This window comes from Eurosta solidaginis, chromosome 2 (genome assembly GCF_040869045.1).
Source record: "Eurosta solidaginis isolate ZX-2024a chromosome 2, ASM4086904v1, whole genome shotgun sequence".
Classification (NCBI taxonomy): Eukaryota; Metazoa; Arthropoda; class Insecta; order Diptera; family Tephritidae; genus Eurosta; species Eurosta solidaginis.
Window position 1 is genome coordinate 169912229 of NC_090320.1, and position 26223 is coordinate 169938451.

A 26223-nucleotide genomic window follows, 5' to 3' on the forward strand; every position below is an offset into this window, starting at 1 on the left:
TGTGCAGGGAAATCATAAAAAAGGAGGTGAAAGCACAGGAAGGACAAAAATCGAATACAGAGGAGAAAACAATAAAGAATCTACAGCATAAACTAAGGAAAAACAATATTGTCACAACGAAAGCGGACAAAGGAAACACCACTGTGCTAATCGAAAAAGAGCAATATATATCCAAAACCGAGGATCTCAAAGTGGAAATGAAATGTCATAGAATGAGAGAGGATCCCACAGATGAATACCAAAAACAAATCAAAGTTGCTATAAAAAATGCAACGAATATAGTAGATTCTAACATGGCACATAGATTGGTCCAAATGAACCCTTCGGCTCCTCCATTGGTTGCGCTACCAAAAATCCACAAGCCGTTCACGCCAATGAGGCACATCATTAATTTTAAATCGGCACCATGTTACAAACTGTCCAAATATTTAAAAACGATATTGAAAGATACTCTGGAGCTAAGGAACGAATATGCAATAGCTAACACAAGAGCTAGAGAGACTCGAGACCGTAGAGCTAACAAGGAACAGCAAATTGGTATCTTTTTACATAAAAGATTTATACCCATTTATACCACTATCGGAGACTTTGGACATAGTTAGCTCAACAATAGTTCATCACACAAAAAACAAAGTGAAAAGTATGCAAATCACAAATACGCTAAAAACCACTTTACGTCAAAACTATTTTCAATTCAACAATAAAATATATAGACAAACAAACGGTCTTGGAATGGGAAGCCCCACATCAGCAATTCTTATGGAAGTGTTCATGCAAAATCTGGAAGAAAAGTACATACAGGAGCTGAAGTCCAAATTAGGTGTGTCATTTTATGCTAGATACGTGGATGACATAATATGCGTTTTAACTACTAATAACGAAGAGCTTGTACTGGAGTACCTCAAGAAGCAGCACGGAAATATAAAATTTACAGTGGAAACCGAAAAAGACGGAGGAACCAACTATCTAGACCTCACGATAAATATTGATAAAGAAGCCAAAAGATTTAACTATGACATATATAGAAAGTAAACGGCCACCGACACAATAATACACAATACATCAAATCACCCTCAACAGCATAAAAATGCAGCATTAAGGCACTTGGTACATAGCCTTGAAAGAACACCTCTTACACAAGGGGCATATAAGAGAGAACTTGAGGTCATATATAATATCGCTGCAAACAACGGATATAAAAAATCACTAGTAGATAAGCTCAGAAGGACAAATGGAGAACCAAAAAGAAATAATGAAAAGGAAAATAATAGCTGGACGACTATGACATATACTGGAAAAGCATCATATAAATTGGCAAACTTCTTTAAAAAGTACAACACTAACACAGCATTCAAAACATCGAACAATCTAGGGCGAAAACTAAGAACTAACATTAACTCAGAGGATCCGTTTAGCAGCCACGGCGTATACAAGCTTACCTGCGGATGACAGCATAGTTACATAGGACAAACAGGACGGCAAATAAGAACGAGGTTCAGAGAACATAATGGAGATTACAACAAAAAAAATACGGAATCCAAACATTATACCCGAGTCTAACTTCGCGAATCACATGGTCGAGAATGAATGTTCCCCAGCAAACATCAATAAAACAGTTAGGGTTCTTCACATACAAGAAAAGGGCCGACGTCACAACGTACTCGAAAACATGGAAATCTACAAACAGAATACATTCGACGGTAGAATAATGAACAAACAGATAAACACAATTTCTGACACAATATTCGAGCCTTTAAAACTTGTTTACAGGAAACAACGTAATCACACAGGTACAACAGACAAACACACAACAACAAATAAATACAAAACAATTAACAAACCAAAACAAAAAACCGACAAAGAAGGTCAAACGACTAAAATCACAGATTTTTACCTACCCCAGTCAGCCACACAAATCGATTAGTAAACCACCCTCGGTTTTGAATGAACACACAGCACATACACATAGCTAAATATACCCAAACATCAATTCTCTGAGAATGGTTTTCAAAAACACCATATTTCAGTTTTTCTTTTGAAAACGACCTATCTCAGAACTCGATTGAAGAACGCCCAAAATTTTTTTCATAAACGTCCCAGCTTATGTCACAAATTTATTAAATTTAAGCTGAGATAGAGCGTTTTTGAAACAAGTTCTGAAATAGGGCGTTATTCCAAAATTTTCTGGGATAGGGCGTTTTCGAAACGGCGGCAGAGATACGGCGATATTCCACTCAGCAGTCGAAAAATCAGATTATTGCAAAGTTTTTGACACGAATTTCCCATCAATAAAGTTAAATTTTATATAAAATTGTATAAGTTCTTTCGAAGGTACATAAGTATTATAAAAATCACACATTTCTTTGGTGAAAATTTGAAAAACTTATACAGAGTGTGCTTTACGTTTAATTTTCAACATACATAAAAACCTTAATTTTAGGTCATTGTGAGCAACTTAAAGAACATAGTCAAATGCAGGCAAATAAAAAAGTGGTAGGAGTGGTAGATCCGGATTTTAGCCTAAATAGTGGTAGATCTACCACTATGTGGTAGAGTGACAACACTGTTTATAACATTGTTGTGTTGTTGAAGCTGTTAGGGTATTTTGTTCTTATATGTACTGTAGAGACAGTGTGGTTTGATTTGTAAGAAAGTGTTGTGTTGTTGATTTAATGTGATGAATATTATCTGTCAATTTTGGAATATATGTGACGCTGTAAAATTAATTTGTGTTTGTTTTTATACTCAGTTGAGCAGAGCTCACAGAGTATATTAACTTTGATTGGATAACGGTTGGTTGTACAGGTATAAATGAATCGAGATAGATATAGACTTTCATATATCAAAATCATCAGTATCGAAAAAAAATTTGATTGCGCCATGTCCGTCCGTCCGTCTGTCCGTTAACACGATAAATTGAGTAAATATTGAGGTATCTTGATGAAATTTGGTATGTAGGTTCCCGGGTACTCACCTCATATCGCTTTTTAAAATTAACAATATCGAACTATAACCACGCACACTTTTTCGAGTTCGAAATTTCCGAAAAACCGAAAAAGTGCGATAATTCATTACCAAAGGCGGATAAAGCGATGAAACTTGGTACGTGAGTTGAACTTATAACGCAGAATAGAAAATTAGTAAAGTTTTGGACAATGGGCGTGGCACCGCCCACTTTTAAAAGGAGGTAATTTAAAAGTTTTGCAAGCTGTAATTTGGCAGTCGTTGAAGATATCATGATGAAATTTGGCAGGGAAGTTACTCCTATTACTGTATTAGCAAAATCGGAGAACGACCACGGCCACTTTAAAAAAAATTTTTTTTTAAAGTCAAATTTTTACAAAAAATTTAATATCTTTACAGTATATAAGTAAATTATGCACAAGTAAATTATGCACATTTAATTTATCCAGGATACTTTTAATGCCATAAGTCGAGCAAAAATTTACCAATCCTTGTGAAATTTGGTAGGGGCTTAGACTCTGGGACGATAACTGTTTTCTGTGAAAAAGGGCGAAATCGGTTGAAGCCACGCCCAGTTTTTATACACAGTCGACCGTCTGCCTTTCCGCTCGGCCGTTAACACGATAACTTGAGCAAAAATCGATATATCTTTACTAAACTCAAGTTCACGTACTTATCTGAACTCACTTTGTATTGGTATAAAGAATGGCTGAAATCCGTGGTCATAGTCCACTTTTTCGATATCGAAAATAACGAAAAATGAAAAAAATGCTATAATTCTATACCAAATACGAAAAAGGGATGAAACTTGGTAATTGGATTGGTTTGTTGACGCAAAATATAACTTCAGAAAAAACTTTGTAAAATGGGTGTGACACCTACCATATTAATAAGAAGAAAGTGAAAAAGTTCTGCAGGGCGAAATCAAAAGCCCTTGGAATCGTGGCAGGAATACTGTTCGTGGTATTACATATATAAATAAATTAGCGGTAGCCGACAGATGATGTTCTGGGTCACCCTGGTCCACATTTTGGTTGATATCTCGAAAACGCCTTCGCATATTCAACTACCAGCACTCCCTTTTAAACCCCTCATTAATACCTTTAATTTGATACCCATATCGTACAAACACATTATAGAGTCACCCCTGGTTCACCTTATGGCGATATCTCGAAAAGGCGTCCATAGAACTGAAGCCCACTCCCTTTTAAAATACTCATTAACACCTTTCATTTGATACCCATATGGTCCACCTTTATGGCGATATCTCGAAAAGCCGTCCACCTATAGAACTAAGGCCCACTCCCTTTTAAAATACTCATTATCACCTTTCGTTTGATACCCATATTGTACAAACGCATTCTAGAGCCAACCCTGGTCCACCTTTATAACGATATATCGAAAAGGCGTCCACCTATAGAACAAAGACCCACTCCCTTTTAAAATATTCATAAATACCTTTCATTTGATACCCATATCGTACAAACAAATTCTAAAGTCACCCCTGGTCCACCTTTATGGCGATAACTCGAAAAGGCGTCCACCTATAGAACTAAGGCTCACTGTCTTTTAAAATACCCATTAACACCTTTCATTTGATACCCATATCGTAGAAACAAATTCTAGAGGCACCCCTGTAGTGGAATTCACTAACTTTTTTAACGACATTTGCCATCGCTTTATTTGCGAATCGATACCTATAACGATTTCGTTATTTAGTAACTATTTTGTATCGATATTCGTTTATCGACTATCAGCTGTGTCGTTAAATAAACAGCAAGTAAATTGGCTGCATTAAAAATCACGATATTAATATTTCTGGCATTTTTAGTTAAAAAAGAAAATCGGAACTTTAATTAAATACTTTCAAACACGAAAAGCTGCTTTATTTATAAATCAAATGGCATTTGAGTACTTTGCGTACGTTTTATCACAAAATGAGGAATTAATAAGTCCATCCCCAGTGGTTTATAGAGAAGTAGATGACCCATTCCACTTGAATGCAACGGAGTAATGTAATTTATTTCGATTCGTTAAAACAAAGTTAGTGAATAGTACAATCGATAAGGCAAGCGACAAAATCGTTAATTAAAATCTCGGCAAATCGCATCGTTATAAGTTAGTGAATTCCCCTACTGGTCCACCTTTATGGCGATATCTCGAAAAGACGTCCACCTATAGAACTAAGGCCCACTCCCTTTTAAAATACTCATTAACACCTTTCATTTGATACCCATATCGTACAAACAAATTCTAGAGTCACCCCTCGTCCACATTTATGGCAATATCTTGAAAAGGCGTTCACCTATAGAACTATAGACCACACCCTTTAAAATACTCTTTAATGCCTTCCATTTGAAACCCATTTCATACAAACATATTCCAGGGTTACCCTAGGTTCATTTTGTTAATTGTGATTTTCCCTTATTTTGTCTCCAAAGCTCTCAGCTGAGTATGTAATGTTCGGTTACACCCGAACTTAGCCTTCCTTACTTGTTTTATTATTGGGTTGATTGTACTCCTGATATATATGTAAGTTCACGTATTAAATTTATTGGGTAATTGTTTCTGCTTAGAATTCTATACTTGACCCGGCCTATGAAAAGGTGGATTATGACTCAAAAAAGAAATTGCGAGAAACAGCTGTTAAAGACATTGCAGTCAAAAGCCAAAGTAGTCAGCAAACATTCTAGTTCATTGACTAGAATTTTGTGGGTTTATTCATACTAGTCAGCTTTTGAATAGTTCATTGGCTATAATTTTGTGGTGTTATTCATACTAGTTAGTGTATGAATAGTTAATTGACTAGAATTGTGTGGCGTTCATCATACTGGTCAGTTTTAGAATGGTTCATTGGCTATAATTTTGTGGTGTTATTAATACTAGTTAGTATTTGAATAATTCATTTGACTAGAATTTCGTCTGTCGGCTCGAAGAAATGCGCTAGTGCTTTCTGTAGCCAATTTGCAATGCATACTTCAGTTGACAATGCTAGATATCGTCCAAATCAACGGACACATAAACACGAGCATGACGAGTCAACCCTCACGGTTACCTCAACAGAGGTTAAAGAAGTTATTGAAAAGGCCAAGCCATCCATATCAATAGTCCCAGACGGAAGTCCTATACCGATGCCAAAACACCTGTGCCATGAGGGCATCAGTAGCCTAGGACATTTTTTCTACTTGTCGTTAAAAGTTTATGGCTTTCCAGAATAACAGAGAAAGACCGGAAAACCAGCCAGTATCTACCGATATTATCACTTTAGTCAGTAACGAAAACGTTTAAAGCCGTTATGATTCCCTCAATTAAATGAAATTGTTCGGTTATCCAGCCATAAGCATGACTTCCGTAAAGTGCATATCACTACCACCATTCTGAACTCCATTAACACTCATAACAGGACGGCTCTAGTGTAGCTTGGCCTTTTTTACACAGGCAACCACTATTGGTTCGTCCCTTCTCCGTTAGATAGATAGATAATTTATTGAGGATTACACTGCAACCTTTGGTCAGCACAAAATCCCATCCGACTTCCATGATGAATCCTAGCAGTTCTCTTGGCTTGAGGGATTTAATGTGGGAATGTTCTGGCCATGGTGAACCCACAAACTTAGCCCTGCGTCTTGAGATTGCGTCACATTCGTGTGTTAATCCGTTACTTTTTAGTTTTCATATATATGTACGTATTTTTATTAAAATTTATTCCAAAGTATAATGTATTGAAGTGATAAATTTTAAAGTTATATACATATGTATATGGGGTATTCCATCCCATTTCGACCAATTTTGAACCCGACCCCTTTAGAATTCCCTGAAAGTTTTTTTCTTTGTCTAGCTTACGAAAGACGTTTTTCAGAAGTTTTTAAAATTTTTTCATCCAACTGAAAAAAAGTTATGAATTAAAAAAAAAACACCGTTCTTGTTTTCAAAATGCTGTAACTTTTTCAAAAATTGACCGTTTGGGATCTTTTTTTTTTGAAATTTGTTTTTAAATTTACTTTTCGGAAAAAATTCAAAAAAAATTTTAAAGTTTTTTTTTTTGGAATTTTTCAGTTTTTCGAAATTTTTCCAATTTTGCCCTTTTTTTCTCATAAAAAACTTCAATCAATTCTGCAATCATCCCCTCTAATCCCGGAGTGGGCCGAGAATTTTTTTTTTATTTAATTGAAAAAAAAAACTTAAAATTTTTTTTTGTATTTTTTCCGAATGCTGTGTTTTTTTCAAAATGCTATAAATTTTTCAAAAATTGACCGTTTGGGATAATTTTTTTTTTAAATATGTTTTTAAATGTACTTTTCGGAAAAAATACAAAAAAAATTTTAAAGTTTTTTTTTTGCAATTAAATAAAAAAAATTCTCGGCCCACCCCGGGATTAGTGGGGATGATTGCAGAATTTATTGAAGTTTTTTATGAGAAAAAAGGGCGAAATTCGAAAAATCTCGAAAAACTGAAAAATTACAAAAAAAAAAACTTTAAACATTTTTTTGAATTTTTTCCTAAAAGTACATTTAAAAACAAATTAAAAAAAAAGAAGATCCCAAACGGTCAATTTTTGAAAAAGTTATAGCATTTTGAATACAAAAACGGTGTTTTTTTAAAAATTCATAACTTTTTTTGAGTTGGATGAAAAAATTTGAAAAACTTCTGAAAAACGTCTTTCGTAAGCTAGAAAAAGAAGAAAAACTTTCAGCCAATTCTAAAGGGGTCGGGTTTAAAATTGGTCGAAATGGGATGGAATACCCCATATATATACATATCTTTTATATATATGAAATATAATGAATAAATAAATTTGAGCTAATTTATCAATTTTCAAGTAAAACTGAGACTAGTATATAAATATTAGGATGCTGATGCAAATACCGACTAGTATGTCAACTGTTATTACATTGATGCATAGACTGAGTAGTATGCCAACTGGTATGTTGATGTTGAATACACTGACTAGTAGACTGGGTCGAAAAAAAAGTTGCTAATGTCCGCCCCTAAATTTGAAGATTATGTTGAGAGGGTTTCGGAAAAAATTTTTTTAATTTTTTTTGATCCTTCGAAATACAGCCAAAAGTTTTTGTCCAATACCCAGAAAAAAAGTTGATTTTGTCGCATAGCGTTGTTATTATAAATAGGAAACTACAGGTTTGACTCACTTATTTACTTTGACTTCCCCTATTTCTGATATTTGGCATATCTTTATTAACTTTTCAATCCAAACCCTGCAATTTTTTCCACAAAAATGTCATGAGTTTCAGGTCTAAGTATAATAAGAATCAGGTAAAATAACAGTTGCAATAAATATTGAAAGTGCTATAACTTCTTTGTTTATTATTTTAGTAATATGGTTTCAAAGCAAAATTTCTTGAATTTTTAAGTACTTTCGTTTGGTAAGAAAAAAAACATACATTAGGGGGGGGTAAAATTTTGTTAGCTGACCTAATCATGTGAAAACGACCTCATAGCTTAAAAGGACATTAAACGGATAAGTGGAGCTTCTCAAGGCCAAATTAATGACATATCAATTTTAAAAATCGGTCGTCAAATAAATAAGTTACAACGAAAACCCCATTTGGCTGTATTTCGAAGGATCAAAAAAAAAAAAAAATTTTTCCGAAACCCTCTCAACATAACCTTCAAATTTAGGGGCGGACATTAGCAACTTTTTTTTGCATGGGGACCAACCCAGGTCTACTGACTAGTATGTCAATTGGTATGATATTGGTGTATATAATAACTAGTATGCCATCTGGTATAATGCTGGCGCAAAGGCTGACTAGTATGTTAATTGGTATGAGTCTGATGGGTATGCTGACTAGTATGTCATCTGGTATGATGTTGGTGTATATAATGACTAGTTTGTCAATTGGTATGATGCTGATGCAGAGGCTGGCAATTGATATTTCGTAGGACATCGCCGTGTTAAAAATACCAGTTGATAATATGGAAAACAGACAGAACTGATACTAGTTGAGATTTTTGGCAAACTAGTATTCTTCTAGTATACAACTAGTTGGTTTGACTGCAGGGGATAAACAATGCATTTCTTCAGTTTCTTGGTAGTCTTCTTTTTTTTTTGAGTCATAAGCCACTTTTTCATAGGCCGGGTCACATATTTTGTCTATATTTGCGTCGTGGAATTTTTCGTGGCTTATGGTCAGTATCTTGTGTATTAAATTTTTGGCTGTGTTAATCTTATATTTTGTGGATTGTGATGATAAATAATTTATTGGTCGTCTAGAAGAAGGAAATACGATCATATTTCCGGCTTCTCAAGAACGATTTTTGAATGTAGTTTATCTTCGTTCTTTAATCGCCGTCTACTATTTTTTATACATAATATTATTTACTCGCGTTCCCCAGAATATCTGTTTTCGAAGCTTTCGTTTGCACGGTCAACTCGTACTTGCCACCTTATTATACCGCACTTTAAGTACTCGGTGACAGAATGTTTTTCGTTAGAGCTGTGCAATTGTGGAATAATAAAGTAAAGTTAGAACCAAATTCTAAGCGCTTCAAGTCAGCTGTACACCAGATCCTTTGTTAATAAACTTATGAAAAATATCTATGCTTTTATCTTACTTCATTTTTCATCTCACTTTTTGAATTTACGCTCTGATAATAACTAATATTAAATATATAAATGAGTAATAAATTTGTACTAGCATTAAGTAACATATCAAATATGACACTGAAAAAGACTATGTCTTATATGTGCATTAAATAAATTGAAATAAATAAACTGAAGAAGTAGGTTTTGTATACAAGTCAAGTATGAGATTTTGATTTTGGAATTTTGGGATTAACTTCCATTTTCATAGTGAATTCTAATTTGTCATGGTATTTATTTAAAGTTTCCTGCGAAAATGTCATCCACATATTTGCATATAAATTTTATTTCTATGTTGTGTTCTTGCTTTAGAATTAGAATCGTATTGTCCAATAGGACGTCCATGACAATGTCCGCAATGGAAGGAGAAATTGGATTGCCCATCCAATATAAAAAAGTTGTTTTCCTTTATGCAGAAGTCTAACATATCTTAGAATTTTGTTTTAGGAATACTGGTATTGGCTGGAATTTCGTCACATTTGTTCGAAATTAGTTTTGATGCTAATGTCGTGGGTATGTTTGTAAATAATGAAACGACGTCAAATGACACAAAAATATCTTCGTGACATACACATATTTCAGACAACCTATCTTTGAGGTTAAATGAGTTTTTAACATTATATTTATCAGAAGTTTATCTGTAGAATCTGTCCAATGTATTGAGATAATTTATATCAGGGGACCACTAATGAGGACATAATAGGACGTAACGGAACTTCTAGCTTATGAAATTTTGGCAACCTATAAATTCTCGGTGCTGCTGCCACCGGACATGCTTTTCCTTGATGTTTATGCGTTTATTTTTGTATAGATCATCTACTATTGTGTTGTTTTTCTTTTGGGGAGTTTTTGTAGAGTCGTTTCTTGCTTTTCTCTATGTTTTTTTGTCCTCAATAAGTTGTTTCATTTTCTCCATGTACTCACTCTTATACATTGCCACTGTTTTGTTACGCAATACAACATAAACATAATACTTACGAAAGATACCCAGACTCATTAACAATTAAAATCTACATTGATTGTGATAGAATTGAACACTTTTATAAATTTAATACGTGAACTTATATACCAGGAGATCATGAAAAACAACAATCAACCCAATAATAAACAAACAAATACCGAAGTACAAACACAAAAGAAATTTTACAGCGTCACATATATTCCAAAATTGGCAGATAATATTCATCACAATATAGCAACAACACAACACATAACACTTGCTTACAAATCAAACCACACTGTCTCTTCAATATATACAAAAATAAAATACCCTATACAGCTTCAACAACACAACAACGTTATATACGAGAATAAATGCAAAGGAAGAGAGAATGAAAAATGTGGCAAAATATATATTGGCACAACTAAGCGAGCCTTAGCTGTTAAGCTTGAAACACAATACCCTGACGTCGCGAAATAAACGAGACGAAAATCGCCTGGTCAAAAATAAAATCCCCATAATTACATGAAGGTGAACACAATGAACGCCATGAGCGAAATTTACGCGACGTCATTTTGCGACGATAGATTTATTTCTATCGTCGCCGCCGGGCGATGACGACAAACTTCCCAATGGTTGCTGCTGTTCAATTTTTATACTCAGTTGAGCAGAGCTCACAGAGTATATTAAGTTTGATTGGATAACGGTTGGTTGTACATATATAAAAGAATCGAGATAGATATAGACTTCCATATATCAAAATAATCAGGATCGAAAAAAAATTTGATTGAGCCATGTCCGTCCGTCCGTCCGTCCGTCCGTTAACACGATAACTTGAGTAAATTTTGAGGTATCTTGATGAAATTTGGTATGTAGATTCCTGAGCACTCATCTCAGATCGCTATTTAAAATGAACGATATCGGACTATAACCACGCCCACTTTTTCGATATCGAAAATTTCGAAAAACCGAAAAATTGCGATAATTCATTACAAAAGACAGATAAAGCGACGAAACTTGGTAGATGAGTTGAACTTATGACGCAGAATAGAAAACTAGTAAAATTTTGGACAATGGGCGTGGCACCGCCCACTTTTAAAAGAAGGTAATTTAGAAGTTTTGCAAGCTGTAATTTGGCAGTCGTTGAAGATATCATGATGAACTTTGGCAGGAACGTTACTGCTATTACTATATGTGCGCTCAATAAAAATTAGCAAAATCGGAGAAGGACTACGCCTACTTTTAAAAAAAAATTTTTTTTAAAGTAAAATTTTAACAAAAAATTTAATATCTTTACAGTATATAAGTAAATTATGTCAACATTCAACTCCAGTAATGATATGGTGCAACAAAATACAAAAATAAAAGAAAATTTCAAAATGGGCGTGGCTCCGCCCTTTTTCATTTAATTTGTCTAGGATACTTTTAACGCCATAATTCGAACAAAAACTAACCAATCCTTTTGAAATTTGGTATGGGCATAGATTTTATAACGTTAACTGTTTTCTGTGAAAATGGGCGAAATCGGTTGATGCCACGCCCAGTTTTTATACACAGTCGTCCGTCTGTCCTTCCGCATGGCCGTTAACACGATAACTTGAGCAAAAATCGGCATATCTTTAATGAACTTAGTTCACGTGCTTACTTGAACTCACTTTATCTTGGTATGAAAAATGAACGAAATCCGACTATGACCACGCCCACTTTTTCGATATCGAAAATTACGAAAAATGAAAAAAATGCCATAATTTTATACCAAATACGAAAAAAGGGATGAAACATGGTAAGGTAATTGGATTGTTTTATTGACGCGAAATATAACTTTAGAAAAAACTTTATAAAATGGTTGTGACACCTACCATATTAAGTAGAAGAAAATTAAAAAAGTTCTGCAGGGCGAAATAAAAAACCCTTAAAATCTTGGCAGGTACTACATATATAAATAAATTAGCGGTATCCAACAGATGCTGTTCTGGGTCACCCTGGTCCACATTTTGGTCGATATCTGGAAAATGCCTTCACATATACAACTACCACCACTCACTTTTAAAACTCTCAATAATACCTTTAATTTGATACCCATATCGTACAAACTTATTCTAGAGTCACCCCTGGTCCACCTTTATGGCGATATCTCGAAAAGGCGTCCACCTATAGAACTAAGTCCCACGCCCTTTTAAAATACTCATTAAAACCTTTCATTTGATACCCATATCGTACAAACATATTCTAAAGTCACCCCTGGTCCACCTTTATGGCGATATCTCGAAAAGGCGACCACCTATACAACAACCACCACTCCCTTTTAAAACCCTAATTAATACCTTTAATTTGATACCCATATCGTACAAACACATTCTAGAGTCACCCCTGGTCCACCTTTTTGGTAATATTTCGAAACGGCATCCACCTATAGAACTAAGGCCCACTCCCTTTTAAAATACTCATTAACACCATTCGTTTGATGCCCATATTGAACAAACAAATTCTAGAGTCACCCCTGGTCCACCTTTATAGCGATATCTCGAAACGGCGTCCACCTATGGAACTAAGGATTACTCCCTTTTAAAATACTCATTAACACCTTTCATTTGATACCCATATCGTACAAACGCATTCTAGAGTCACCCCTGGTCCACCTTTATGGCGATATCTCGAAAAGGCGACCACCTATACAACAACCACCACTCCCTTTTAAAACCCTCATTAATACCTATAATTTGATACCCATATCGTACAAACACATTCTAGAGTCACCCCTGGTCCACCTTTGTGGCGATATCTCGAAACGGCGTCCACCTATGGAACTAAGGATTACTCCCTTTTAAAATACTCATTAACACCTTTCATTTGATACCCATATCGTACAAACGCATTCTAGAGTCAACCCTGATCCACCTTTATGGCTATATCCCTAAATGGCGTCCACCTATAGAACTATGGCCCACTCCCTCATAAAATACTCTTTAATGCCTTTCATTTGATACACATGTCATACAAACATATTCCAGGTTTTCCCTCGGTTCATTTTCCTACATGGTTATTTTCCCTTATGTTGTCACCATAGCTCTCAACTGAGTATGCAATGTTCGGTTACACCCGAACTTAACCTTCCTTACATGTTTAAGTATAAAAAAAGAAAACATAATATCCAAAAACAAATTTTTTTTCTTTACATATAATTTTTAATTTAATTTCTTAACATTTTTGTTTTGTTTTGTTAATTTCTTAATATTTTGGGCGTATTTTAGTAGTCAAGTGCCAAAGAAGAGAATTAAAAAAGTTTTAATTGTTTTCATCTTTATTTCTAAATAATGGCCACTCTGAATAAACAGCGTCAATTTCGCCCGGCATTGTGTTTTAAGTAGGCGAAATGTCTGGGCGTAATTTGAAAAATGACATCACATACACATTGGAAAGCCTGAGGATAATAGAAAGACGAGAAAAGACCATGAACAAACGTGAAGATACAGGAAACATTCCTGCCGCTTACATAACATGTTTAGAAAAATAAGAATATTTGGCATTGACAAGACTACCATAATAGTTGGATGGTATTGATAATTTTCATATGTATATGTTTAAGTTGATCAATGTTTTTGTTGTTGTTTTAATGGTTTTATGCTTTCTATACCAAAAATGCAATAGTGTAACTGCTTTGTGTTAAGTTTACTTATTTAACCATGTGTTAATTAACCATGTGCATTAGTAAGTAATTACTAAAAACTAATCAAGAAATAATGAAGATAATGAATAATAATACTGGAAATAATAGTGATAGTAACAGTAATTATAATAATAAAAATTAATAATATTAAAAATAATAAGAATTCATATTATTGTCACGATAGTTGTAGATATTTAGCTTATATAATGGTAGTTCTTGAAGCAATCCCGAGCTCCATTTGGGAAGCATAGCTGAATCTGGCATTTTGAACACGTGAACCTGGTATATCCTGAACATCCGTTGATTTTGCATCTGCTTTTCTCTCCTGTATGTTCCGACCAATGTTGGTTTCCATCATATCGTATGGAAACAGCAAGTGCTCTTTCATTCGTACGTCTTGATTTAGCTAACGTTCTTCGTTAAATACTGCTTTTGGCCGCCCACGTTTTCTAGAGCACTCATTTTTGTTGGACAGAGCAATTAGCCCATCAGAAATATCTTGACGGAATTCTAAAAGGTCCATGTGCCTTTGAATATTTGGGTCAATGCTGAACAAGTCTCTTTTATATTGTGACGAATACTAGCAACACTAAGGGGTACTATCATCTCTAAACCGATACTAAGCAGTGACTCGTATGCACATCAACAAATCAATCATTATTTCCACCCATGTGTCCATACGAGCAGCGGAAAAGAGACGCACAAACACATGCATATATCTTATCTGAGATGCTCCCAAAAGTAGGCAATTATCTGTGGAAGTGTCACTCACATATACACGCGCATATGAGAAGCTATACACGTGCATCTGTGGTTATAATTTTAGAACAGTAACTAAGTAAATTCTGGAAGCGCTTAGAAGTATGCGAACAAGAAATCACAGAGTATAAAAGGCAGAAACAGTAGAGGCACGACAATCAGTTTGATTTAAGCAAGCTATTGGTTGTGAAGTATCAGTGTTTATTTGTGAAGTACTTTAATAAAGGCCATTTTGCATTATTGAATATTGGTGTTATTTATTCAACAGTTTAGTGATTCGAACGTTAGCAGAAGGTTTGGAATAAGCGAAATTCCCCAAAATTGGTTACAATTGATGTCAGACACAAACATCGACAATGCCATCTCAGCTGGAGTCACAGGAGGCACGTATTTCAGAAATGGCGTCGCAAATGTCATCTCAATTGGAAGAACAGAAGATATATATGTCATCTCAACTGGAAGCGCAAGAGGCACGTATATCTGGAATGTCGACACAAATTTCGGAACAGGTATCATCGCAGCTCTTTGCGAAACTGGAAGAGCAGGATGCAAAAATTTTACAACTCGAGGACAAAATTGATGCCGAGATAGCAGCGTTGAAATGTCTTATCCAACAGTTACAACTAAATCGCCCAGCTGTTCCAGCGAGCAATCCGAAGGTAAAAGCTCCATCCTTTGACGGTTCTGTTCCTTTCCAGGTGTTTAAGCTTCAGTTTGAGAAGACCGCAACAGTGAACAACTGGAATGCTGAAGATAAAGTTGCAGCTCTATTCGTAGCATTGGAGGAGCCAGCAGCCGAAATCCTACAGACGATTCCCGAAAGAGAGCGGAACAATTATGAAGCATTGATGGCTGGTGTAGAACGACGTTACGGAAGCGAACACAGGAAACAAATCTACCAAATAGAATTGCAAACCCCTTACAAAAAACTAACGACACTTTGCTGGAGTTTGCTTCAGACATTGAAAGATTGGCTCATCTTGTAAATGCGGAGGCACTTGTGGAATACACTGAAAGGGTAAAGATTCAGAGTTTTTTAAATGGCATACGGGATGTGGAAATGAAACGAGCTACATATGCGAATCCAAAACTAACATTTGCCGAAGCGGTATCCATGCACTGACCCAGGAAACAGCATCACTTTTGAGTAAGCCCGCATACAAAGCTCATCGCGTGGAAGTGGAAAGGCCAGACTGCGTAGACAAAATTTTGGAAGCATTAAAAGGAACGCAGCAGAAAAACGATGGTGCCGTCAAATGCTTTAAGTGTGAGAGCCAGGGCACATTGCACGTCATTGCAGCACCGGTCCTAACAGTTCCAATAATATCGGTGGCCGTAAACGCAGAACTGAAGCAGATGAGCATATCTCCAAGTCCACTCAATTGTTAAACTAAAGCGAGTCAGCCGCAAGGAGCGACAGCTGGCTCCCTCAATTGAATGCTCAATAATTTCTATCTCGCAAATTGGAAGAAGGTCAAATAATCTTACTGTCGGAGGACATGTGGATGGAAAGGAAAGTTTACTGACTGTAGATACGGGTGCATCTCATTCCATCATTCGATCAGATTTAGACAACAAGAAGATAAGACCATTGCTTGGAGCAAGATTACGTACAGCCACGGGAGAGGACACATAGGTAATTGGAGAAGTAGCATGTGAAGTAGCAATTGGGAGCGTCACGGTACTACATAATTTTATAGTGGCAGAGATTGTTGATAAAATCAGAATTGGAGTGGACTTCTTAATCGATGAAGGTGGAAAGATCGATATGCAAAGCATGGATGTGCCACTTAATTTCGGCTTCGAGGGAGGCTACAGCAGTAAACGAGTGTTGGTGGAAGAGAGTCAGCAAATACCACCAAAATCAGAAGCAGTAATATGGGCAATGATTGATGGAGATTGTGGGACAAACAAATTGTGGGTTGTCGAAGCAGCAAACAAATCAACACTGAACATACTTGTAGGAAAAACCCTGGATATGACAAAACAAGATGGACGTATTCCGGTAAGAGTACTCAATGACTTCAAGTTACCACTCAAACTGACCAAAGGAACTATTGTGGGAAGATGCCAAGAGGCTGAAGTAGTTATAAACAGTGAACAGCTCCAGGAACGCGTTTCATCTAGTAATACTGATCTTTCAAATGACATCACGGCATGGACGTAGGGGCTAGATGAAGCCTATCAGAGTAAGGCAAAACAACTGCTCCTAAAGTACGCAAATATATTTGAACAGGGTGGTCCAAACCAGGCCGCACCAATGTTGTGAAACATCAAATTGATACTGGAGGCCGAGGCCGATACGTCAAGCTCCTCATAATGTTCCACTGGCGAAGCGGGAAGTTGTGAGTCAAATCGTACAAGAAATGAGCGACAGTGACGTCATGGAACCATCAGCTAGTCCATGGAGCTCACCGGTGGTACTTGTGAAGAAGAAGGATGGGAAAATGAGGTTTTGTATGGACTACCGCAAGTTGAACGGCATGACGAAAAAGGATAGCTACCCATTGCCAAGAATTGACGATACTCTGGACTCGCTCTCTGGTACGAAATGGTTTTCCACACTAGACTTTAAAAGTGGCTACTGGCAAGTGGAAGTGAAGGAGGAAGACAAAGATAAAGCCGCCTTCAGTGTCGGTGATGGTCTTTGGCAATTTACAGTAATGCCCTTTGGACTATGTAATGCACCAGCTACTTTCGAGAGACTCATGGGTCAGGTATTGAAAGAACTACATTGGAAAACATGCTTGGTGTACCTGGACGACATCGTCCAAGAACTTTGATGAACATCTTATGAACTTGGAGGAAGTTTTCCAAAGAATAGCTGGTGCTGACTGAAACTAAGTCCAAAAAAGTGTTCGCTGTTTAAAAAGGAAGTAAATTATTTGGGCCACAAGGTAACAACAGAAGGCATCTGTACAGCGAATGAAAAGATAGAGGCAGTAAAGGATTGGCCAAGACCACAGAACCTACATGAACTGAGAAGTTTCCTTGGGCTGTGCACAGATTACCGCCGATTTGTACCAAACTTTTCCAGCGTAGCCCATAGCCTCCATGAGCTTACAAGAAAAAATAAAGCTTTTGAATGGAAGAAGGAGCAAGAAGTGGCTTTCCAAACATTGAAGGAGCGTTTGTGCACTGCTCCAATGTTGGCATATCCGATTCCAAGAGCAACATTTATTCTATATACAGATACGAGTGGATATGCTATAGGAGGCGTTTTATCACAACTGGTCGATGGACAGGAGAAGGTAGTTGCATATTACAGCCGTTCGAATGGAAAACCAGAGAGGAACTATTGCGTTACACGGAGAGAGCTGTTGGCATTGGTAGAGTGCATTGAACATTTTCACAAATACCTCTACGGCCAGCGATTCCGCGTTAGGACAGATCAGGCAGTGGTGAAATGGCTTCTGCAGTTCCGTAATCGGGAAGGACAAGTGACACGGTGGATCGAGCGACTACAAAGCTATGATTTTTCCATTGAGCCTCGGAAAGGTAGTACCCATGGTAATGCCGATGCAATGTCACGAAGACCATGTAGTTTGGAACGCAAGCACTGTTCAAGGGCAGAGGCAAAAAGACATTATAGATGTCCGGCTTATGACTATAACGTGTACGGATGAATGGGACAAGGAACAACTAAGGAAGTGTCAGCTAGAAGATACAGATCTGTCACATGTTATGCAAGGGCTCGAACGAAACGAAAGGCCAAAGAGAGAGGAGATGTCAGTAGAGAGTCCCATTACGAAGTCATATTGGCACAGTGGAACAGTTTAGAATTGATATCCGGTTACTTGCATCGAGTATGGGTGAGTGAGGATGGTCAATGCAAGAAGAAACTGATAGTTGTTCCTAGAAAGAGGATTCTTGACATGCTCAGCGAGCTGCATAATGGTACAAGTGGAGGTCACTTGGGAATCACGAAGACGCTCGAGAAAATTAAACAGAGATTCTATTGGGTTGGTTGCCGTCAGTCGGTCACTGAGTGGAATGCGAACTGCGAGGTTTTCAGCAGAGCGAAAGGGCCCAAAACCCGAAGTCATGGCCAGATGAAGCAATATAACTGAGGTGCACCATTTGAATGGATCGCCATGGATGTCGCAGGTCCATTTCCTACTAGCAAACAAATACGTACTGGTGGTTATGGATTATTTCAGTAAATGGCCAGAGGTATATACAATCCCAAACCAAGAAGCGGAAACAGTAGCAGAAGTGGTTACAAACGATTGCAAGGTATAGTGTACCAAGGGAGTTACATTCTGACCAAGGCAGGAATTTTGAATCAGCTGTGTTCCAAGAAATGTGTAAGAAGATGAGCCTTCGAAAAACACGCACAACATTCGACTCCAGTAATGATATGTTGCAATAAAATACAAAAATAAAAGAAAATTTCAAAATGGCCGTGGCTCGGCCCTTTTTCATTTCATTTGTCTAGGATACTTTTAATGCCATAAGCCGAACAAAAAATTACCAATCCTTGTGAAATTTGGTATGGGCTTAGACTCTAGGACGATAACTATTTTCTGTGAAAAAGTGCGAAATCGGTTGAAGCCACGCCCAGTTTTAATACACAGTCGACCGTCTGTCCTTCCGCTCGGCCCTTAACACGATAACTTGAGTAAAAATCGATATATCTTTACTAAACTCAGTTCACGTACTTACCTGAACTCACTTTGTATTGGTGTAAAAAATGGCAGAAATCCGCCCAGTAAAAAAGTCCATAATTCTGTACCAAATACGAAAAAAAGGACAAAACATGGTAATTGGATTGGTTTATTGACGCAAAATATAACTTTAGAAAAAAACTTTGCAAAATGGGTGTGATACCCACCATATAAAGTAGAAGAAAATGAAAAAGTTCTTCAGGGCAAAATCAAAAGCCCTTGAAATCTTGGCAGGAATACTGTTCGTGGTATTACATATATAAATAAATTAGCGGTACCCGCCAGATGATGTTCAGGATCACCCTGGTCCACATTTTGGTCAATATCTCGAAAACGAATTCACATATACAACTACCACCACTCCCTTTTAAAATACTCATTAGCACCTTTCATTTGATATCCATATCGTACAAACAAATTCTAGAGTCACCCCTGGTCCACCCTTATTGCGATATCTCGAAAAGGCGTCCACCAATAGAACTAAGGCCCACGCCCTTTTAAAATACTCATTAACACCTTTTACTTGATACCCATATCTTACAAACAAATTCTAGAGTCACCCATGGAACTAAGGCCCACTCCCTTTTAAAATACTCATTAACACCTTTCGTTTGATACCCATATAGTACAAACACATTCTAGAGTCACCCCTGGTCCACCTTTATGGCGATATCTCGAAGAGGCTTCCACCTATATATAACTAAGACCGGTGCAGTGAAATAACTCCCAAATGCAATAACTCCCAACAAAAAAATTAAATAACTCCCAAATATTTTCCATACAAATTGGGACTTATTTCATTATGAAATAGCTCCCAATTAATTTGGACTTATGTCATAACTTTTGCTGGTAATTATTTCATAATGAAATAACTCCCAAATGAAATAATTCCCAATAAAATTTCTGTGGGAGTTATTTCATAATTTTTTGAGATTGGGAGTTATTTCATTTTTATTGCGACTTACTTCATTGTTTGTAATTCAGGCATAGGGAGTTATTTCATTTTTGTTGGGAGTTATTTAATTTTCTTAAAAATACAATTTTATCAAACTTTGACGTTCTTCTAACAGTTTCTATAACTGGTGTAAAGAAATCCGTATCAAAACAATGAGTTATTTTTCAATTATCAATCTGTACGCCATTAGTTCTTGTTAGAATTTTACTATTATAGATCGGTGCTTAGTGAGTGTGCAAAAAAATGTCAAGTCTTGATTTTGAAGTAGTGAGTGGAAAAAGAAGAAATAGCAAATAATTGTACATAAAAAATGAAAAAAAATTTTATTTAAAAAAATCTGAAAGTAATGGTAAAATATTCTATACGTGTTACGAAACAAATTGTAAATCGCGAGTATTTTTGGAAAAAGGACAGTTTCGAACGGTCCGAAACTTCATAGAGCATAACCATAATGATCAACATGAGCCGGGATGCTGCGCGGCACGTTACGCCCGGTCGCACCGGCGCTGCGCCGCCACCCATTCCTCACCCTTTTTTATATATTAATTAATAAGGTTCCAAAATAATTTCGTGTTACTTTTTCTAGGTTTTTCCAGTATTTTTTATTTTGACAAATAAAAAGTCAACAAAAATTTAACTCTTTCTAACTGATCAAAAGTTGTTTAAAAAACAGGCGCTTTCGATGTAAGCTTAAAACGGACTTTGCATCACCCAATTCACCAAATTATTAAAACAAATTCAAATAAAATGACGTAAGGCGAACATGTGTTCAAATTGTTCTCAAGTTGTTAAAAAAAGCAAAATACCCAAAAAAGGTGCCGATTTTTTTTTAAATTTTTATATTGCGATTGGCTGAAAGAATAAGCGAAGTCAGTGATCCAAAATCCTTTCGCAGGTTAGAGGAGCATAAACACTTCTTTGAAATGATTTTTACCTCATACTTAAGTTGAGGATATATGTATGTACGTATGAGAAGGGTTTGAAAAATCACTTGGGCTTACATTCAAACATCTGTTGTTTATTTGCGAAGCTATATGATATCGTCTGAAATGTTAATTTTGATTTGCACACTTCATCCTTTAACACCCAAGTCTCCCGGTGTGCCATTTCCTAAAGTTGGCAGCCCTATCCAAAACTAGTCCCTTGGAGTGAATCATATTGATTATAGCCTGTCAACTAAGTTTAAATATCACCTACACGTTGCAGCTCCTTTTACAAATGTGAATACGTAGGATCATATATTTACCACGTGAGGATTTGACCTTTGCAAGAACACTCAAAATGGTGAAGCAAAAGCTTTCCCAAGACAGTCGAACTAATGACCGTGTGTGGTACTACCCTAACGTAATGGACCGGAAGGCCGTTTTGATTTAACGAAGACTAATGAATTCAAGGTTGCGAACACAAACGTCTGCAAACTTTGGTTTACATTTTAAAAATGTTATCCGGGGTCTTTGTTAAAGTTTAATTATGTAGATGCGCCGAGAGTTATACGATTTTCACCTATTACGCAATGACGTCCAATTTGACTGCTTATGACTTCGATGGCGGCATCCTTGGCCGAATAGTCACTCCCTAACGTTTCAAAGTGTTTCTCTAGTGTAGATCGACAGCATAGCGCGACAAAAATATCCGTTAGAAAGTCTTCGAAGCTACATCTAGAGCTTCTAGGAAAGTGACGTTGACAAAGGTACATATGAGTTCGAAGTCGCAGTCCTATAGCTCCTGTGCTGGCATATGGTGTGAGGGTCAGGAGGCGTGGTAGCGACTGGTGGTCAGGATTACTACTGTTCGCACATTGGGAATTGTAGCACTTAAAAACTGGAGGCGCCCTGTGCCACGAGAGTCATGAGTATTAATAGACCATTAATAGTAACCATAAGTCGCCTTTGTGCGTGACCGCGATTTAAAGAAATTGTGTTCGCGACAATTATTAGGATTTAGCCCGTGAAACTACGCTTTGCACGAGATATACAGAAAAAAGTGTGACCAATTTATGTATCTCTATTTCTTTTCAGCAGACGCAGCAGTACCAATTCCAAAGACCGGGGTGAGGTTCGAAGCCTCTATGGAGTAAATGAACGGGGGACAATCGCTCCGCAAGGAGCTACTCCTGAAAATTTTTGAACGATCTGCGAGAATTTGAGGCAAAACCCCCGGATCTTACCGAAATGGCCAAAACGTTGATTCCTTTAAATACATCCAAAGAAAACCTTTCCTCAATATAATTTGTTTAATAGAAAAATCAAGCTTTTTAAAGTGAGAACACCGGCGTACGCCGGCGCGCCGTCCACGCCTACGTCGCCGCCGCCCATAAAGTGATCGGCGTAAATCTCTAATAGGTGAACGCCATTTAAGGATATCGCCATAAAGGTGGACCAGGGCTGACTCTAGAATTTGTTTGTACGATATGGGTATCAAATTAAACGTGTTAATGAGTATTTTAAAAGGGAGTGGGCCTTAGTTCTATAGGTGGACACCTTTTCGAGATATCGCCATAAAGGTGGAGCAGGGGTGACTCTAGAATTTGTTTGTACGATATGGGTATCAAATGAAAGGTGTTAATGATTATTTTAAAAGGGCGTGGGCCTTAGTTCTATAGGTGGACGCCTTTTCGAGATATCGCCGTAAAGGTGGACCAGGGGTGACGCTAGTATTTGTTTGTACGATATGGGTATCAAATGAAAGGTGTTAATGAGTTTTTTAAAAGGGCGCAGGCCTTAGTTCTATAGGTGGACGCCTTTTCGATATATCGCTATACAGGTGGACCAGGGGTGACTCTAGAATATGTTTGTACGATATGGATATCAAATGAAAGGTGTTAATGAGTATTTTAAAAGGGAGTGGGCCTTAGTTCTATTGGTGGACGCCTTTTCGAGATATCGCCATAAAGGTGGACCAGGGGTGACTCTAGAATGCGTTTGTACGATATGGGTATCAAATGAAAGGTGTTAATGAGTATTTAAAAAGGGAATGGGCCTTAGTTCTAAAGGTAGACGTCTTTTCGAAATATCGCCATAAAGGTGGACCAGGGGTGACTCCAGAACTTGTTTGTACAATATGGACATCAAATGAAAGATGTTAATGATTATTTTAAAAGGGAGTTGGACTTAATTCTATAGGTGGACGTCTTTTCGAGATATCGCCATAAAGGTGGACCAGGGGTTACTCTATAATGTGTTTGTACGATATGGGTATCAAATTAAAGGTATTAATGAGGGGTTTAAAAGTGGTGGTAGTTGTATATGTGAAGGCGTTTTCGAGATATCAACCAAAATGTGGACCAGGGTGACCCAGACCATCATCTGTCCGGTACCGCTAATTTATTTATATATGTAATACCACGAACAGTATTCCTGCCAAGATTCCAAGGGCTTTTGATTTCGCTCTGCAAAACTTTTTCATTTTCTTCTACTAAATAAGGTAAGTGTCACACCCATTTTACAAAGTTTTTTTCTAAAGTTATATTTTGCGTCAATAAACCAATCCAATTACCACGTGTCATCCCTTTTTTCGTATTTGGTATAGAATTATAGCATTTTTTTTTCCGAAATTTTCGATATCGAAGAAGTGGGCGTGGTCATAGTCGGATTTCGGCCATTTTTTATACCAATAAAAATGAGTTAGATAATTACGTGAACTGAGTTTAGTAAAGATATATCAATTTTTGCTCAAGTTATCGTGTTAACGGCCGAGAGGAAAGACAGACGGTTGACTGTGTATAAAAACTGGGCGTGGCTTCAACCGATTTCGCCCTTTTTCACAGAAAACAGTTACCGTCCCCTATCGTCACAAGGATTGGTCAATTTTTGTTCGACTTATGGCCTTAAAAGTATTCTAGACAAATTAAATGAAAAAGGGCGGAGCAACGCCCATTTAGAAATTTTCTTTTATTTTTGTATTTTGTTGCACCATATCATTACAGTGTTGAATGTTGACATAATTTACTTATATACTGTAAAGGTATTAACTTTTTTTTTTAATTTGGCTTTAAACCATTTTTTTTAAAAGTGGGCGTGGTCGTTCTCCGATTTTGCAAATTTTTGTTAAGCATACATATAGTAATAGGAGTAACGCTCCTGCCAAATTTCACCATGATATCTTCAACGATTGCCAAATTACAGCTTGCAAAACTTCTAAATTACCTTCTTTTAAAAGTGGGCGGTGGCACGCCCGTTGTCCAAAGTTTTACTAATTTTCTACTCTGCGTTATAAGCTTAACTCACTTACCAAGTTTCATGGCTTTATCCGTCTTTTGTAATGAATTATCGCACTTTTTCGATTTTTCGAAATTTTCGATATCGAAAAAGTGGGCGTGGTTATAGTCCGATATCGTTCATTTTAAATTGCGATCTGAGATGAGTGCCCAGGAACCTACATACCGAATTTCATCAAGATACCTCAAAATTTACTCAAGTTATCGTGTTAACGGACGGACATGGCTCAATCAAATTTTTTTTCGCTCCTGATGATTTCGATATATGGAAGTCTATATCTATCTCGATTCCTTTATACCTGTACAACCAACCGAACTCGTCCAATCAAAGTTAATATACACTGCTCTGATCGACTGAGTATAAAAATTATAGAGTCCGAAACAAATCTTTATAATCCAAAATTTCAATAGCAGTCTAAAGCAAACATATATGGACGTATTTTAATCAAAAACCTTTCAAAAAGTTATAAAATATTTTTTCCAGCTGGAAAACAAAAAATTGCCTTTTATTTAAAAAAAAATCCTAATGAAGAGACTTGCTTCTTTCAACTCACTCTATGAGTACAATAACTAAAAAATTGGTTTTTTTGTAATTTTGTATTTTACTTAAAGGTTTAAAAAACATAATTGTTCAAAAAAATACTATTTTTTTTAAGTGGTGGAAACTACGCCGTTCCAAAGTTTGATTTTGCCATATGACAACAATATACCGAAAGGGCTAACAATGTTCTCAATTTCAGCCAGCATCCTTCTCAAAAGTTCTTCGTTTCGTGTGCGAGTAGGTGTTATTTTATAGAGAACAGTTTTTATGGAGCGTATTAAATGTTCCCAAGCGTCTCCCATATGTGGTGAAAGAGGGTGACTAAAATTCGATTTCGTAAACGAAGAAGTGAAAGTACGAACGAGCTCATTTCGATCCACTTCGGCAACTGCTTCTCGCGGCTGTCTCTCAGCACCAATAAAGTTTGTTCCATTATCGCTAAAGGATTCTCGCGGAATACCTCGTCTTGCAATAAAATTTCGTATTGCTAATATACAGGATGTTTCAACGTGCACTGCTCTTATAGTTAAGCACGTGAATAAAACTCCATATCGGTTTTCTTTGTGTCGATTTACTGTAGCCGAAATGGGCCTTTAAAACTTGTTTACAAGAAACAAAGTAATTACACAGGTACAACATACACACACACAACAACAAATAAACACAAAACAATTAACACACCAAACAACAAACCCACAAAGAAGGTCAACCGACTAAAATCACGGATTTTTACCTACCCCAGTCAGCCACACAAATCGATTAGTAAACCACCCTCGGTTCTGAATGAACACACAACACATGCACATAACTAAATATACACAAGCATCAATCTTGACAATACCAGCTCATGTTCCTACGAACTATAAATACAGGACAAACGACAACAACAGATCAGAACGAAAGTCAACAC

General features: G+C 36.7%; 1 protein-coding gene across 5 annotated transcripts in view; it reads right to left on the reverse strand.

The window, feature by feature from the left end:
• Nucleotides 1-26223, reverse strand: part of fusl (fuseless) — an 871305-nt gene that overhangs the window by 615070 nt on the left and 230012 nt on the right. The gene's annotated exons all lie outside the window — the stretch shown is intronic.